The sequence below is a fragment of the Drosophila pseudoobscura genome, chromosome X, assembly GCF_009870125.1.
Source record: "Drosophila pseudoobscura strain MV-25-SWS-2005 chromosome X, UCI_Dpse_MV25, whole genome shotgun sequence".
NCBI classification, from domain to species: domain Eukaryota; kingdom Metazoa; phylum Arthropoda; class Insecta; order Diptera; family Drosophilidae; genus Drosophila; species Drosophila pseudoobscura.
The window spans coordinates 66,304,813-66,321,885 of NC_046683.1; the positions used below are offsets into that span (position 1 = coordinate 66,304,813).

General features: G+C 41.8%; 2 long non-coding RNA genes across 2 annotated transcripts; both read right to left on the minus strand.

Annotated features, from left to right (window-relative positions):
* Nucleotides 1–3,773: 3,773 nt before the first annotated feature.
* LOC117184770 (uncharacterized) lies at nt 3,774–4,339 on the minus strand. Its single transcript, XR_004470217.1, has 2 exons — nt 4,124–4,339; nt 3,774–4,064 (listed from the first exon to the last, which is right to left on the minus strand). It is a non-coding gene; the product is annotated as an uncharacterized lncRNA (long non-coding RNA).
* Nucleotides 4,340–12,377: 8,038 nt separating this feature from the next.
* Nucleotides 12,378–13,214, minus strand: LOC117184769 (uncharacterized). Its single transcript, XR_004470216.1, has 3 exons — nt 12,986–13,214; nt 12,728–12,895; nt 12,378–12,668 (listed from the first exon to the last, which is right to left on the minus strand). It is a non-coding gene; the product is annotated as an uncharacterized lncRNA (long non-coding RNA).
* Between the last annotated feature and the right edge of the window lie 3,859 nt (nt 13,215–17,073).

Consider the following 17,073-nt stretch of genomic DNA (forward strand, 5'->3'; position numbering starts at 1 on the left):
TTCTTAAAGCTGAATGCACTCACTGCATCCTCAAGGCAGGGCGGACATATGTTTTCCGGCAGTAAGTCCCCTCGACAAACCGCGTACCCGGTGCACTCCGCTATCATGTCAGCAATGCAAGTGTCCCAGTTCTGTGGCTCACAGCAGTCGGAGCATTTGTAGGTTTGTTCTTCAGTGTGTAATTGTTTGTGTCTATTTAGATTCGATTTGTGCGTATAGCTCTTTGGGCAAAGACTACATTTGAACTGATGATCGACATCCTTATCACCGTGAACCTTTGCATTTTCAAATTGGTTCGTTAGCTCATTTCCACTATCTGAATGTTCCCAATCCCCATCGTCTTCCAGATTATGACAGATGTCTTCTCCTCCAGCCTCCTCCAACACTGGAATATAGAGCCTATGGCTCTGCTCGCAGGTCTTCTTAAAGCTGAATGCACTCACTGCATCCTCAAGGCAGGGCGGACATATGTTTTCCGGCAGTAAGTCCCCTCGACAAACCACGTACCCGGTGCACTCCGCTATCATGTCAGCAATGTAAGTGTCCCAGTTCTGTGGCTCACAGCAGTCGGAGCATTTGTAGGTTCGTTCTTCAGTGTGTAATTGTTTGTGTCTATTTAGATTCGATTTGTGCGTATAGCTCTTTGGGCAAAGACTACATTTGAACTGATGATCGACATCCTTATCACCGTGAACCTTTGCATTTTCAAATTGGTTCGTTAGCTCATTTCCACTATCTGAATGTTCCCAATCCCCATCGTCTTCCAGATTATGACAGATGTCTTCTCCTCCAGCCTCCTCCAACACTGGAATATAGAGCCTATGGCTCTGCTCGCAGGTCTTCTTAAAGCTGAATGCACTCACTGCATCCTCAAGGCAGGGCGGACATATGTTTTCCGGCAGTAAGTCCCCTCGACAAACCACGTACCCGGTGCACTCCGCTATCATGTCAGCAATGCAAGTGTCCCAGTTCTGTGGCTCATCAAAAATGTTTTTGAATGGTCCGGAGACTGGCGGTGCCATGCAGACTCTGCATACTTGCGCCATTTTTCTGCAAGTAAATGAATGTTAAATGATTGGAAGGACTACTTTATTCAGAATGATTCTTATATATATATTCATGTTGGATTTAGCTAACCCGAAACATGCAATGCTTATATCTACGTCTTATATTTATGTGCCAGTATATTGGCAAAGACTATACAATACCAAGATGTTGCATGAGCGACCAAAAAGCTGTTCTATGGCGGGTCCTAACATTAGAACCCAAAAGGCACGAGGGAGCGCGCGGGGTTTCAATTCCCTTTTCGCCTGTACTTCGTCTCTACCGCGACCTCTATGTATATCTATGATGCGACCTTTATCATTTATGTGGGTTATATTATTTATTTTAATTGTGTTGTTGAACACAAGGAGATACGATCCTATCAAAGTAGTATTGTCTACGTTATTGTTGCCTGAAACTAATATGGCACCATTCTGTATGATGTCTATTTCTTCTTTAAATCTATTTGTGCTTGGTTGTCAAAAGTCTCACTTTTAAAATTATTCATTAAATAGTATTTCTCCTTACATTCACAAACATTTTCACTTATAACTAACATTCCATCATCTTGTAAGATGGCTCTTGCTCTTGCATAAAGCTTGCAAGATCGTTAATTTGAGGACATTTTATATCCCTGGGAGAGGGATAAAAGAGGAAATTGCCGGGTTTCGTAAATGTCAAATGAAATATGCAATGCATCTAATGGATTAACAGACTCTCTGAAGCATCAATGCATCAAACTCTCCCTCCTCTCCATGAGGGGAAGAGTGGGAGCGGTTTCCAGAAGGTATGAACGAGGGGGTGTGGCTACTGTGAGGAGCAGGAGGAGATGTAAGTATTTAGGCCATCCATGAAGGTGCTTATTGTTTTTTTTTTCTCTAAGAAAGAAAGAAAAGTGGATATTATTATTATTATTATTACTCTATATATATTGGAGATCGTATCATATGAGAAGTGTCGCTGGGCTCTTCCAGAATACTCCCCCGCGTTCGCTTTTATTTTGAGCTTTTAGCTTATGAAAATAGACGATCAGATTTTCCTTAAAAATTAACTAAAAGATCACATAGTCCATAGCCGATTATGGGTCGTTTTTGAAAGCAATTGGAATTCATTGTTGAAGTTTAATATTAACAAAGGTTTTTTTCAAATAATCAAAAATTTCGTGCTGGACCGTGCGTGCATTTTCGTGCATTTTCGTGCCGTTTTGGGTCTTGTCAAACAATTTCAGTGCCTGCTCATCTCTAGCGCCCATCACTCTTTCTCTCTCTCTCCTTTTGAGACGAAGCATTCATGTGTAAGAGTAAAAGAGATGCATATATAAGTCGGCCGACGGCTGACAACAGCGCGGTCGCGACCTCAGTCACTGCGAGCTGAATTCTGCCTTGTATCTGCGTCGACGTCGACGCCGCTGTCGCTTTTTTGCTTCGAGAAGTAACGGCCGAAGCTGTAAAAAATAACGGCTGGTGTTTTTTGAGAAGCACGAAAAGACAGACATGTATCGGAAAAATAGAAACAGATCAAATATTTTAAATTTCGAATGGAATAAGTCATTAAGTGGAAAAATGATAAACGGAGTGCAAAAAATCCTTGCTTTTGCGGTGCCAAAAGCCGGAGGTATTACGACGCTTTCGTATAATTATTTACAAAATACGTACGTATTGTGGAAGAGCTCTGTTTGAGATAGAGCCGCGGCCCTTGCCGCCTCTCACAGCGTTCCTTCTCGTTTTTGTCCGCTTTGTTGTAATTCGATTCACGAAAGAGAAGAAGAAAACACTTGGGGGATGCATTTTAATGGCTGCTATAGGAAGGAGGTGCAGTTGCGGCGGTTGCCTGCTCATTCGCTTCGATTAGAACGAAATTTTCCTGCCACGAGAACGATTCGAAATTGCTCCATAAGGAACTCACTCTAATTTAATTTCCAATTGCACATATAATCCGTTTTGTGGGGTGGGCTTTTTTCAAGTATTTGTCATAAAATTTGATGCGTAAATAATACCCAAAATGTAATGAAAAACATTTTTTGTAACTGTCTGAATTCTGTACCATTTTCCTGTTGTCCCACCTTCATTCATTTCAATCATTCTAACATTTCCAATATGTTCTGGTATTGTTAGAAAAGGAAATGTAACATACATACATATGTGAAGCGTATTAAAAATCTATAGATAATGCTTGTCAGTTGCACAAATTCGTTGTTTGTATGATATGATTTGTAAAATGGATGAACGCAAAGGAGCGGTTGGATTTGGGTCTTATAACGTAAGTTTCATTGGTTCCGGCTCGGAATCGCAATCAAAATGATTATTTTATGAGTGCAGGGTATTGGAAGGGTCGAGCATTTCCAAGAACCGAATTAGCAAGGCGAAGATTCAGCCGACGGCCACTGAGGTTACGACTGCGCGGCGCAGTTATGTGTGCATCTCTCTTACTCTTCTATACATGTGCACGCATGTACAATGTATGAAAACCCACCCTTCACTGATACGCACCAAAAGGAAAGAAAGAGAGAGATGGGCATGCTCTGAAATTTTTCATCAGGGCCCAGCACGATATCTGTATATAAATATGTATATATAAATGAATTAAATATTTAATAAAACACGGTCCCAGACTCGGATATATATATATAATTTTTCACCGAAAATCTGTTTTTTTTTTTTAAATATAATGAATAATTTGATTATATAATATACATATGTATGTGTATAAATACATAATACAAAACCCACCCTTTTCTGCTACCTTGCAAAAGCAGAGAGAGAGCGAGAGACAGAGAGACAACAGCTGCGGCTGCGCTGTCGGCTGACGTATTTTTTTTGTACGCAGAAGCAGGCGCATGCAAAACACACACATACAGCGACAGACGATACATCTATCTCACTCTTGCAAGGCAGACCTGCGGCGGCGCGACTGCGATTTTCAATTTTTTTGGAGTTGCGAAAGCGGTTTGATTCTTCACTTGGGGATTGAGGATTTTACGTGTTGTTCCGTACACCGGCCGCTCCCGCTTCAACAAAAAGCTAAAATTCATAAATTAAATTATAAGTATTCTTTAATGGTACTTCTTTGTGCTTTATACCATATGCATATATATACAATTTTCATTGGAGTTGCGGAGGCGGCTATTGTAGGACACGAAGCGGTCGAAATTCTCTCTTCAGCGTTTGGTTGATGCCACTCAGCCTCGAGCGATCTTCAAAAGCAGGTTGCTCATCACCTGTCCGTTGAACCTCCGTTCGCCGGTGGCCTGTATGATGCATTGGGTCAGAATGCCATGTTCCAACTCTGCCTTTTGTTTCACAAAACATATTTTAATTATTATTTAAACACTGCACTTACCTGATAATAAAATTAATCACAGCAATTAATTTCACTTCGTTTGCGCACAATTAGTCGATTGCAAATAGCAAATGCAAAGTAGTGTTGGCTAAACATTGCTCATTTTGGTGAACATGTTCACTTGTTCTTTTTTAGTAAGTGAGTCACTTGCTCAGTTGCTGACTTGCTCACTCAGTTGTTCACTATTCATGTACAGATGGTTCCAAATTTCACTATACGTTCGAATTAGCGACATTTTGAATTTTTGAAAGGCCAAACAGCTTTGCCGGTAACACAAAAAGTGTGAAGTAAACGCAAATATTAGCAACAGCTTCCAGATCGCAAAATGCCCTTTGAGGAGAAAAATTGCGCAAAAAGTGAGTAGAGAACAAGTGAACAAAAATGAACAACAAAGAACAAGTGAGCAAAAAAGAACAGCTTGGAAGGAACATGTTCAGTTGCTCACTTAAGTGAACAACTCTTTTTTATTCACTCACTCATGAGCAGCACAACACTAATGCAACGCGAAGAAAGAAAAAGAGTTCTGCCGACGCAGGCGCAAAAGAGACCATGATGTAATTATACAAGGTGGTCTCGTCGGCAAAAGTCAGTCCCTTAACGTATGCTAGCAATAAGTACGAGTGAAATGCATATAGTATAGTGAGTGTAAGTGAGACGGCATATGTCGATGTTGATTAACCCTTAACAGGCCCGTGGGGTTTAAAATTTCCTACTATAATACAAAGACTTGAAGTTTTTTTTATAGTTTTATTTTTAACAATTTTGAATTTGCAAGCAAACGTTGCTTCTGACTTTGCATGCATATTTTTTTGTTAAGGTTCTTAACTCTAAAATAAAATCTAATTTTAAAATAAAATGATTTAACCACTATGTCAATATTTACATTTTGTGCAGCCATTAATAATTTTGCCTTGACATTTGTGGTTAAATTAAAATGCTCTTTAACGTAATGTAGAAATATTAATTCTAATTCTTTGATCTTATGTTTAAATTCTTCTGACGGTTTTATAAGTCCGCCATGCGGACTGAAATCTTTTTTGAAATCTCAGTGGAACATGAATAAATTTTACTCCCGGAACATGAATTCGGCAAAAAGTGCAATACGTCATTTTTTGTTGGTGGCTCGTAAGGGTTAAAACTTTATAAAAAAAATTCGTCCGCGAACAACCTTTCACATCAACAAGCAAACACGCAAGGGACATAAGGGACAACACGAACGAGCTTCGGCCTCCGACGAGACCACCTTGTATAATTACATCATGAAAGAGACGAACAGAAAAAACGAAGTTCTCTTCTACTGCGCACGGTCGGCAGAACCGAATTTCGTTCGGCACGCGCGGACAAGAAAGAAACAAAAGATTCGATTTGGCTGGCGTCAACGCCTACATGACATTGTAGGTGACATTCGTCATCGCTCACTGCTGGTAATGCAGTAATGTTTCTTTTTAGTTTTAAGCGCTAATGTGTTGTTTGGTTTGCGTATTTTAATGTACGGATGCACACGTATTCTTAGAATTTCTGGCATGAGTTTTTTAATATAGACTACACGAATGTAATGAGCAGCACTTTTGTTATCTATTCGCTTCTTACACGTGTTCAGATCGTTGCATGGTGAACAGCGCAGGAACTTCAAAAGCGCATATACATATATCTAGTTCCTTGTTTTGTATGGGTGTGCCAGTCAGAGCCCAGCGGAACTTGCCGCGCAGACCGCTTACTGTGATTGAATATCTATTTGGGCTAAGTATCTATACGCTTATTATTTTCGAAAAAGTCCATCACTAGGCACTGCTGTCATCGCCAGATTTACCCAGGCCCAGGCCCACACACATACACATGCATTCATGTACAAAGGCATGGTGAGCAGAACCAATGAAAAGCGGGCAGAGAGCCTGCTGCGTCTGCGCATGAGTCTGCAGCAGCGCTGCGCTGCTTCAATTTCGCGTGTCCGCAGCCTATAAAATGGGGGCAACGTGCGGTCTGCGACTCATTTGTTCAAAATTCCTCCGACCTTATCCACCTAATTTAATTTGCCCCATACCTCTTTCTGGCTCTGAACCACCGCTACCGCTTTCCGGCTCTCAGCCGCCAGCCGCTCCCGCTTCAACAAAAAGCTAAAATTCTTACTGCTGCGATTCTCTCTGGAGAATGCTCTCAGTCTGCCGCTCCAAAATTCCTCCGACCTTATGTCTTGAAAAAAACCAATTAGGCGGAGGCCCAAGATTGAAATTGTTTTCGTCTTAGAAAGCCAAAGATTGCTTACAACTCTTATGAGAGCTCAATAGAATTGGGTACGTTAACTGCCCCCATTCTTAAATGTTTCGTCCCGATACATTTTGAAGTTCTGATAGAAGTCTAATTTCTTCTGGTTCTCGGTATCCGTTGATATGCTCATAAGAATTTCCATCGTCCCCAAGAAATCCTCTATTTCAAATGGATGGTTCTTTTTCTCTGACTCCTGCCTCTTATTCTCTTTGTTCGATTGTATATTTTTGCTCATTTTCGTGCTCTTCCTCGATCCCATGGCTTTCATTTGCACGAATGTGATTCTCCTCTTTATCGCTGCTATTAATTGTGTACGTTTCTTCATTGATAGCTTGATAAAGCTATACGAAAACGTTGATCAGTTTCAGGTCGTTGGTCAAATTTTAGCTTATAACGATATGCACTCTGGACCCCATTAATGCAGGAGGGGCAAATAAGCTGCGGCATAGAGTCCCCGCGCTCCACAGAATTCTTAGGGGAGAAATCTTTCAGGCAGCTCCCAGAGATTGCAGACTTCGGCGAATATGTCCACCAGTGGAACGGAATCATCCAGGCACACCTTCGCCATTCTTTGCGCTGGTGTAATATGAGTGAACTTAGATAATTTCATTTCCTCCAACACTGGAATATAGAGCCTATGGCTCTGCTCGCAGGTCTTCTTAAAGCTGAATGCACTCACTGCATCCTCAAGGCAGGGCGGACATATGTTTTCCGGCAGTAAGTCCCCTCGACAAACCGCGTACCCGGTGCACTCCGCTATCATGTCAGCAATGCAAGTGTCCCAGTTCTGTGGCTCACAGCAGTCGGAGCATTTGTAGGTTCGTTCTTCAGTGTGTAATTGTTTGTGTCTATTTAGATTCGATTTGTGCGTATAGCTCTTTGGGCAAAGACTACATTTGAACTGATGATCGACATCCTTATCACCGTGAACCTTTGCATTTTCAAATTGGTTCGTTAGCTCATTTCCACTATCTGAATGTTCCCAATCCTCATCGTCTTCCAGATTATGACAGATGTCTTCTCCTCCAGCCTCCTCCAACACTGGAATATAGAGCCTATGGCTCTGCTCGCAGGTCTTCTTAAAGCTGAATGCACTCACTGCATCCTCAAGGCAGGGCGGACATATGTTTTCCGGCAGTAAGTCCCCTCGACAAACCACGTACCCGGTGCACTCCGCTATCATGTCAGCAATGCAAGTGTCCCAGTTCTGTGGCTCATCAAAAATGTTTTTGAATGGTCCGGAGACTGGCGGTGCCATGCAGACTCTGCATACTTGCGCCATTTTTCTGCAAGTAAATGAATGTTAAATGATTGGAAGGACTACTTTATTCAGAATGATTCTTATATATATATTCATGTTGGATTTAGCTAACCCGAAACATGCAATGCTTATATCTACGTCTTATATTTATGTGCCAGTATATTGGCAAAGACTATACAATACCAAGATGTTGCATGAGGAACAAATTCTTTGTCAATTTTCGTTTGACGCTTCACGGGACGCGGAGCTATTACTTCAATTCTCTTTTACCTTCGCCTCCGAAATGCTACTCGGCTTCGTCAATGCCTCGGTCAGCGTCGAGTCGGTGTGTCTCGAGAGAAAGAATAAACGAGGGGGAACGTTGTGAGTTGCTGCGGACACCGCAACTCTACGGTTATACCCGATACTAAGTCAGTATGGCTCTCCTCCGGCAGACGCCGCTAATATTAAGCGACACGACAAAGAGTGCGTGCGAGAGAGACAGAAAATCAGTCTGAGCGTGACGTCGGGCGCTGCGTAGCCACTGCAAATTGATTTGTTCCTTTTGGCTATAAAAATGATCTGATCTGATCTGATCCAGATTCAGCAATCTAATAGATATGGTCATTATCTATGATTCTGCGTTTTTAGTTTTCTCAAATCTGCAATATTGTGGATGCAACAGATTTTCGTCCTTTGTGGGGGCGGATGGGGGTGGGGCGAAATTCTGAGATATACGTTTTATAGTGACATCTTAAAGGAGTGTGTGTACCAAATTTGGTTACTCTAGCCTTAATAGTCTCTGAGATTTGTGGTTGCCTCAGATTTTCGTCCTTTGCGGGGGCGGAAGGGGGTGTGGCGAAATTTGGACAGGAAACGGTCAAGGTCCGATATCACAGGAGTGTGGATACCAAATTTGGTTGCTCTGGCTTTTATAGGTTCTGAGATCCTTGAACTCATATTTTGCAATTGGCAAAACCGACCATGAAACCTGTGTGTTAGAGTGAGACAGAGCGAGAAAGAGTGAAATTGTTTTCGTGATTCTGGCTGTAATAATTATACGATCTGGTTCAGATTTTGCACTCTAGAAGATATAGTCATCTTCTACGATTCTGCGTTTTTAGTTTTCTCGTATCGTCGAAATTGTGGATGCCACAGATTTTCGCCCTTTGTGGGGGCGGAAGTGGGCGGGGCAAAGTTTTGAAATATTTTTGGAGCAGTGACATATCACAGAAGTCTGGATCCAAAACATCGTTGCTCTGGCTCTTATAGTCTTTGAGCATTAGGCGCTGAAGGGGACGGACAGACGGACAGACGGACGGACGGACAGACGGACAGACGGACAGACGGACGGACGGACAGACAGACAGGGCTCAATCGACTCGGCTATTGATGCTGATCAAGAATATATATACTTTATGGGGTCGGAAACGATTCCTTCTGGACGTTACACACATCCACTTTTACCACAAATCTAATATACCCCAATACTCATTTTGAGTATCGGGTATAAAAAACAAAATATGAATCGTCTGCGTGCCGAAACCGTAGGGCAGCGTGGTCGCTGATGTCTTTGGCGCGGAACAGTGGAGACTCAGCCGAAATAGTAAAAAAATTGTATGAGGGCTTTAGATAAATTTAATGTACGCATCTAATAGAGAATTTTCCAATCAAATTTTCAAGATAGTTTTAGTTTAGGAGATATAAGCACTCAAAGTTTATATATATGTAAGTACTCAATGCAAATATTTATTGAACTCATATTCACTAGCTAATTTAGCAAGCTGAGACGGCCAAAGGTCCCCCTGTGCCGCTCCAAAGACATCGGCGATCCGCTTCGACGGTGCTGAGGCTCGAGAGTCCAGAATTGCCGAACAGACGAAACCGATGGACAGCGGGGTCACGGTAGAGACGAAGTACAGGCGAAAAGGGAATTGAAACCCCGCGCGCTCCCTCGTGCCTTTTGGGTTCTAATGTTAGGACCCGCCATAGAACAGCTTTTTGGTCGCTCATGCAACATCTTGGTATTTTATAGTCTTTGATATTGGTATATATGTATATCTATGATGCGACCTTTATCATTTATGTGGGTTATATTATTTATTTTAATTGTGTTGTTGAACACAAGGAGATACGATCCTATCAAAGTAGTATTGTCTACGTTATTGTTGCCTGAAACTAATATGGCACCATTCTGTATGATGTCTATTTCTTCTTTAAATCTATTTGTGCTTGGTTGTCAAAAGTCTCACTTTTAAAATTATTCATTAAATAGTATTTCTCCTTACATTCACAAACATTTTCACTTATAACTAACATTCCATCATCTTGTAAGATGGCTCTTGCTCTTGCATAAAGCTTGCAAGATCGTTAATTTGAGGACATTTTATATCCCTGGGAGAGGGATAAAAGAGGAAATTGCCGGGTTTCGTAAATGTCAAATGAAATATGCAATGCATCTAATGGATTAACAGACTCTCTGAAGCATCAATGCATCAAACTCTCCCTCCTCTCCATGAGGGGAAGAGTGGGAGCGGTTTCCAGAAGGTATGAACGAGGGGGTGTGGCTACTGTGAGGAGCAGGAGGAGATGTAAGTATTTAGGCCATCCATGAAGGTGCTTATTGTTTTTTTTTCTCTAAGAAAGAAAGAAAAGTGGATATTATTATTATTATTATTACTCTATATATATTGGAGATCGTATCATATGAGAAGTGTCGCTGGGCTCTTCCAGAATACTCCCCCGCGTTCGCTTTTATTTTGAGCTTTTAGCTTATGAAAATAGACGATCAGATTTTCCTTAAAAATTAACTAAAAGATCACATAGTCCATAGCCGATTATGGGTCGTTTTTGAAAGCAATTGGAATTCATTGTTGAAGTTTAATATTAACAAAGGTTTTTTTCAAATAATCAAAAATTTCGTGCTGGACCGTGCGTGCATTTTCGTGCATTTTCGTGCCGTTTTGGGTCTTGTCAAACAATTTCAGTGCCTGCCCATCTCTAGCGCCCATCACTCTTTCTCTCTCTCTCCTTTTGAGACGAAGCATTCATGTGTAAGAGTAAAAGAGATGCATATATATGTCGGCCGACGGCTGACAACAGCGCGGTCGCGACCTCAGTCACTGCGAGCTGAATTCTGCCTTGTATCTGCGTCGACGTCGACGCCGCTGCCGCTTTTTTGCTTCGAGAAGTAACGGCCGAAGCTGTAAAAAATAACGGCTGGTGTTTTTTGAGAAGCACGAAAAGACAGACATGTATCGGAAAAATAGAAACAGATCAAATATTTTAAATTTCGAATGGAATAAGTCATTAAGTGGAAAAATGATAAACGGAGTGCAAAAAATCCTTGCTTTTGCGGTGCCAAAAGCCGGAGGTATTACGACGCTTTCGTATAATTATTTACAAAATACGTACGTATTGTGGAAGAGCTCTGTTTGAGATAGAGCCGCGGCCCTTGCCGCCTCTCACAGCGTTCCTTCTCGTTTTTGTCCGCTTTGTTGTAATTCGATTCACGAAAGAGAAGAAGAAAACACTTGGGGGATGCATTTTAATGGCTGCTATAGGAAGGAGGTGCAGTTGCGGCGGTTGCCTGCTCATTCGCTTCGATTAGAACGAAATTTTCCTGCCACGAGAACGATTCGAAATTGCTCCATAAGGAACTCACTCTAATTTAATTTCCAATTGCACATATAATCCGTTTTGTGGGGTGGGCTTTTTTCAAGTATTTGTCATAAAATTTGATGCGTAAATAATACCCAAAATGTAATGAAAAACATTTTTTGTAACTGTCTGAATTCTGTACCATTTTCCTGTTGTCCCACCTTCATTCATTTCAATCATTCTAACATTTCCAATATGTTCTGGTATTGTTAGAAAAGGAAATGTAACATACATACATATGTGAAGCGTATTAAAAATCTATAGATAATGCTTGTCAGTTGCACAAATTCGTTGTTTGTATGATATGATTTGTAAAATGGATGAACGCAAAGGAGCGGTTGGATTTGGGTCTTATAACGTAAGTTTCATTGGTTCCGGCTCGGAATCGCAATCAAAATGATTATTTTATGAGTGCAGGGTATTGGAAGGGTCGAGCATTTCCAAGAACCGAATTAGCAAGGCGAAGATTCAGCCGACGGCCACTGAGGTTACGACTGCGCGGCGCAGTTATGTGTGCATCTCTCTTACTCTTCTATACATGTGCACGCATGTACAATGTATGAAAACCCACCCTTCACTGATACGCACCAAAAGGAAAGAAAGAGAGAGATGGGCATGCTCTGAAATTTTTCATCAGGGCCCAGCACGATATCTGTATATAAATATGTATATATAAATGAATTAAATATTTAATAAAACACGGTCCCAGACTCGGATATATATATATATAATTTTTCACCGAAAATCTGTTTTTTTTTTTAAATATAATGAATAATTTGATTATATAATATACATATGTATGTGTATAAATACATAATACAAAACCCACCCTTTTCTGCTACCTTGCAAAAGCAGAGAGAGAGCGAGAGACAGAGAGACAACAGCTGCGGCTGCGCTGTCGGCTGACGTATTTTTTTTGTACGCAGAAGCAGGCGCATGCAAAACACACACATACAGCGACAGACGATACATCTATCTCACTCTTGCAAGGCAGACCTGCGGCGGCGCGACTGCGATTTTCAATTTTTTTGGAGTTGCGAAAGCGGTTTGATTCTTCACTTGGGGATTGAGGATTTTACGTGTTGTTCCGTACACCGGCCGCTCCCGCTTCAACAAAAAGCTAAAATTCATAAATTAAATTATAAGTATTCTTTAATGGTACTTCTTTGTGCTTTATACCATATGCATATATATACAATTTTCATTGGAGTTGCGGAGGCGGCTATTGTAGGACACGAAGCGGTCGAAATTCTCTCTTCAGCGTTTGGTTGATGCCACTCAGCCTCGAGCGATCTTCAAAAGCAGGTTGCTCATCACCTGTCCGTTGAACCTCCGTTCGCCGGTGGCCTGTATGATGCATTGGGTCAGAATGCCATGTTCCAACTCTGCCTTTTGTTTCACAACACATATTATTAATTATTTAAACACTGCACTTACCTGATAGTAAAATTAATCACAGCAATTAATTTCACTTCGTTTGCGCACAATTAGTCGATTGCAAATAGCAAATGCAAAGTAGTGTTGGGTAAACATTGCTCATTTTGGTGAACATGTTCACTTGTTCTTTTTTAGTAAGTGAGTCACTTGTTCAGTTGCTGACTTGCTCACTCAGTTGTTCACTATTCATGTACAGATGGTTCCAAATTTCACTATACTTTCGAATTAGCGACATTTTGAATTTTTAATACAAAAAGTGTGAAGTAAACGCAAATATGAGCAACAGCTGCCAGATCGCAAAATACCCTTAGAGGAAAATTGCGCAAAAAGTGAGTAGAGAACAAGTGACATGACATTCGTCCTCGCTCACTGCTGGTAATGCAGTAATGTTTCTATTTAGTTTTAAGCGCTAATGTGTTGTTTGGTTTGCGTATTTTAATGTACGGATGCACACGTATTCTTAGATTTTCTGGCATGAGTTTTTTAATATAGACTACACGAATGTAATGAGCAGCACTTTTGTTATCGATTCACTTCTTCCACGTGTTCAGATCGTCGAATGGTGAACAGCGCAGGAACTTCAAAAGCGCATATACATATATCTAGTTCCTTGTTTTGTATGGGTGTGCCAGTCAGAGCCCAGCGGAACTTGCCGCGCAGACCGCTTACTGTGATTGAATATCTATTTGGGCTAAGTATCTATACGCTTATTATTTTCGAAAAAGTCCATCACTAGGCACTGCTGTCATCGCCAGATTTACCCAGGCCCAGGCCCACACACATACACATGCATACATGTACAAAGGCATGGTGAGCAGAACCAATGAAAAGCGGGCAGAGAGCCTGCTGCGTCTGCGCATGAGTCTGCAGCAGCGCTGCGCTGCTTCAATTTCGCGTGTCCGTAGCCTATAAAATGGGGGCAACGTGCGGTCTGCGACTCATTTGTTCAAAATTCCTCCGACCTTATCCACCTAATTTAATTTGCCCCATACCTCTTTCTGGCTCTGAACCACCGCTACCGCTTTCCGGCTCTCAGCCGCCAGCCGCTCCCGCTTCAACAAAAAGCTAAAATTCTTACTGCTGCGATTCTCTCTGGAGAATGCTCTCAGTCTGCCGCTCCAAAATTCCTCCGACCTTATGTCTTGAAAAAAACCAATTAGGCGGAGGCCCAAGATTGAAATTGTTTTCGTCTTAGAAAGCCAAAGATTGCTTACAACTCTTATGAGAGCTTAATAGAATTGGGTACGTTAACTGCCCCCATTCTTAAATGTTTTGTCCCGATACATTTTGAAGTTCTGATAGAAGTCTAATTTCTTCTGGTTCTCGGTATCCGTTGATATGCTCATAAGAATTTCCATCGTCCCCAAGAAATCCTCTATTTCAAATGGATGGTTCTTTTTCTCTGACTCCTGCCTCTTATTCTCTTTGTTCGATTGTATATTTTTGCTCATTTTCGTGCTCTTCCTCGATCCCATGGCTTTCATTTGCACGAATGTGATTCTCCTCTTTATCGCTGCTATTAATTGTGTACGTTTCTTCATTGATAGCTTGATAAAGCTATACGAAAACGTTGATCAGTTTCAGGTCGTTGGTCAAATTTTAGCTTATAACGATATGCACTCTGGACCCCATTAATGCAGGAGGGGCAAATAAGCTGCGGCATAGAGTCCCCGCGCTCCACAGAATTCTTAGGGGAGAAATCTTTCAGGCAGCTCCCAGAGATTGCAGACTTCGGCGAATATGTCCACCAGTGGAACGGAATCATCCAGGCACACCTTCGCCATTCTTTGCGCTGGTGTAATATGAGTGAACTTAGATAATTTCATTTCCTCCAACACTGGAATATAGAGCCTATGGCTCTGCTCGCAGGTCTTCTTAAAGCTGAATGCACTCACTGCATCCTCAAGGCAGGGCGGACATATGTTTTCCGGCAGTAAGTCCCCTCGACAAACCACGTACCCGGTGCACTCCGCTATCATGTCAGCAATGCAAGTGTCCCAGTTCTGTGGCTCATCAAAAATGTTTTTGAATGGTCCGGAGGCTGGCGGTGCCATGCAGACTCTGCATACTTGCGCCATTTTTCTGCAAGTAAATGAATGTTAAATGATTGGAAGGACTACTTTATTCAGAATGATTCTTATATATATATTCATGTTGGATTTAGCTAACCCGAAACATGCAATGCTTATATCTACGTCTTATATTTATGTGCCAGTATATTGGCAAAGACTATACAATACCAAGATGTTGCATGAGGAACAAATTCTTTGTCAATTTTCGTTTGACGCTTCACGGGACGCGGAGCTATTACTTCAATTCTCTTTTACCTTCGCCTCCGAAATGCTACTCGGCTTCGTCAATGCCTCGGTCAGCGTCGAGTCGGTGTGTCTCGAGAGAAAGAATAAACGAGGGGGAACGTTGTGAGTTGCTGCGGACACCGCAACTCTACGGTTATACCCGATACTAAGTCAGTATGGCTCTCCTCCGGCAGACGCCGCTAATATTAAGCGACACGACAAAGAGTGCGTGCGAGAGAGACAGAAAATCAGTCTGAGCGTGACGTCGGGCGCTGCGTAGCCACTGCAAATTGATTTGTTCCTTTTGGCTATAAAAATGATCTGATCTGATCCAGATTCAGCAATCTAATAGATATGGTCATTATCTATGATTCTGCGTTTTTAGTTTTCTCAAATCTGCAATATTGTGGATGCAACAGATTTTCGTCCTTTGTGGGGGCGGATGGGGGTGGGGCGAAATTCTGAGATATACGTTTTATAGTGACATCTTAAAGGAGTGTGTGTACCAAATTTGGTTACTCTAGCCTTAATAGTCTCTGAGATTTGTGGTTGCCTCAGATTTTCGTCCTTTGCGGGGGCGGAAGGGGGTGTGGCGAAATTTGGACAGGAAACGGTCAAGGTCCGATATCACAGGAGTGTGGATACCAAATTTGGTTGCTCTGGCTTTTATAGGTTCTGAGATCCTTGAACTCATATTTTGCAATTGGCAAAACCGACCATGAAACCTGTGTGTTAGAGTGAGACAGAGCGAGAAAGAGTGAAATTGTTTTCGTGATTCTGGCTGTAATAATTATACGATCTGGTTCAGATTTCGCACTCTAGAAGATATAGTCATCTTCTACGATTCTGCGTTTTTAGTTTTCTCGTATCGTCGAAATTGTGGATGCCACAGATTTTCGCCCTTTGTGGGGGCGGAAGTGGGCGGGGCAAAGTTTTGAAATATTTTTGGAGCAGTGACATATCACAGAAGTCTGGATCCAAAACATCGTTGCCCTAGCTCTTATAGTCTTTGAGCATTAGGCGCTGAAGGGGACGGACAGACGGACAGACAGACATGGCTCAATCGACTCGGCTATTGATGCTGATCAAGAATATATATACTTTATGGGGTCGGAAACGATTCCTTCTGGACGTTACACACATCCACTTTTACCACAAATCTAATATACCCCAATACTCATTTTGAGTATCGGGTATAAAAAACAAAATATGAATCGTCTGCGTGCCGAAACCGTAGGGCAGCGTGGTCGCTGATGTCTTTGGCGCGGAACAGTGGAGACTCAGCCGAAATAGTAAAAAAATTGTATGAGTGCTTTAGATAAATTCTAATAGAGAATTTTCCAATCGAATTTTCCCACTGTGCCGCTCCAAAGACTTCGGCGATCCGCGACCACCGCTTCGACGGTGCTGAGGCTCGAGAGTCCAGAATTGCCGAACAGACGAAACCGATGGACAGCGGGGTCACGGTAGAGACGAAGTACAGGCGAAAAGGGAATTGAAACCCCGCGCGCTCCCTCGTGCCTTTTGGGTTCTAATGTTAGGACCCGCCATAGAACAGCTTTTTGGTCGCTCATGCAACATCTTGGTATTTTATAGTCTTTGATATTGGTATATATGTATATCTATGATGCGACCCTTATCATTTATGTGGGTTATATTATTTATTTTAATTGTGTTGTTGAACACAAGGAGATACGATCCTATCAAAGTAGTATTGTCTACGTTATTGTTGCCTGAAACTAATATGGCACCATTCTGTATGATGTCTATTTCTTCTTTAAATCTATTTGT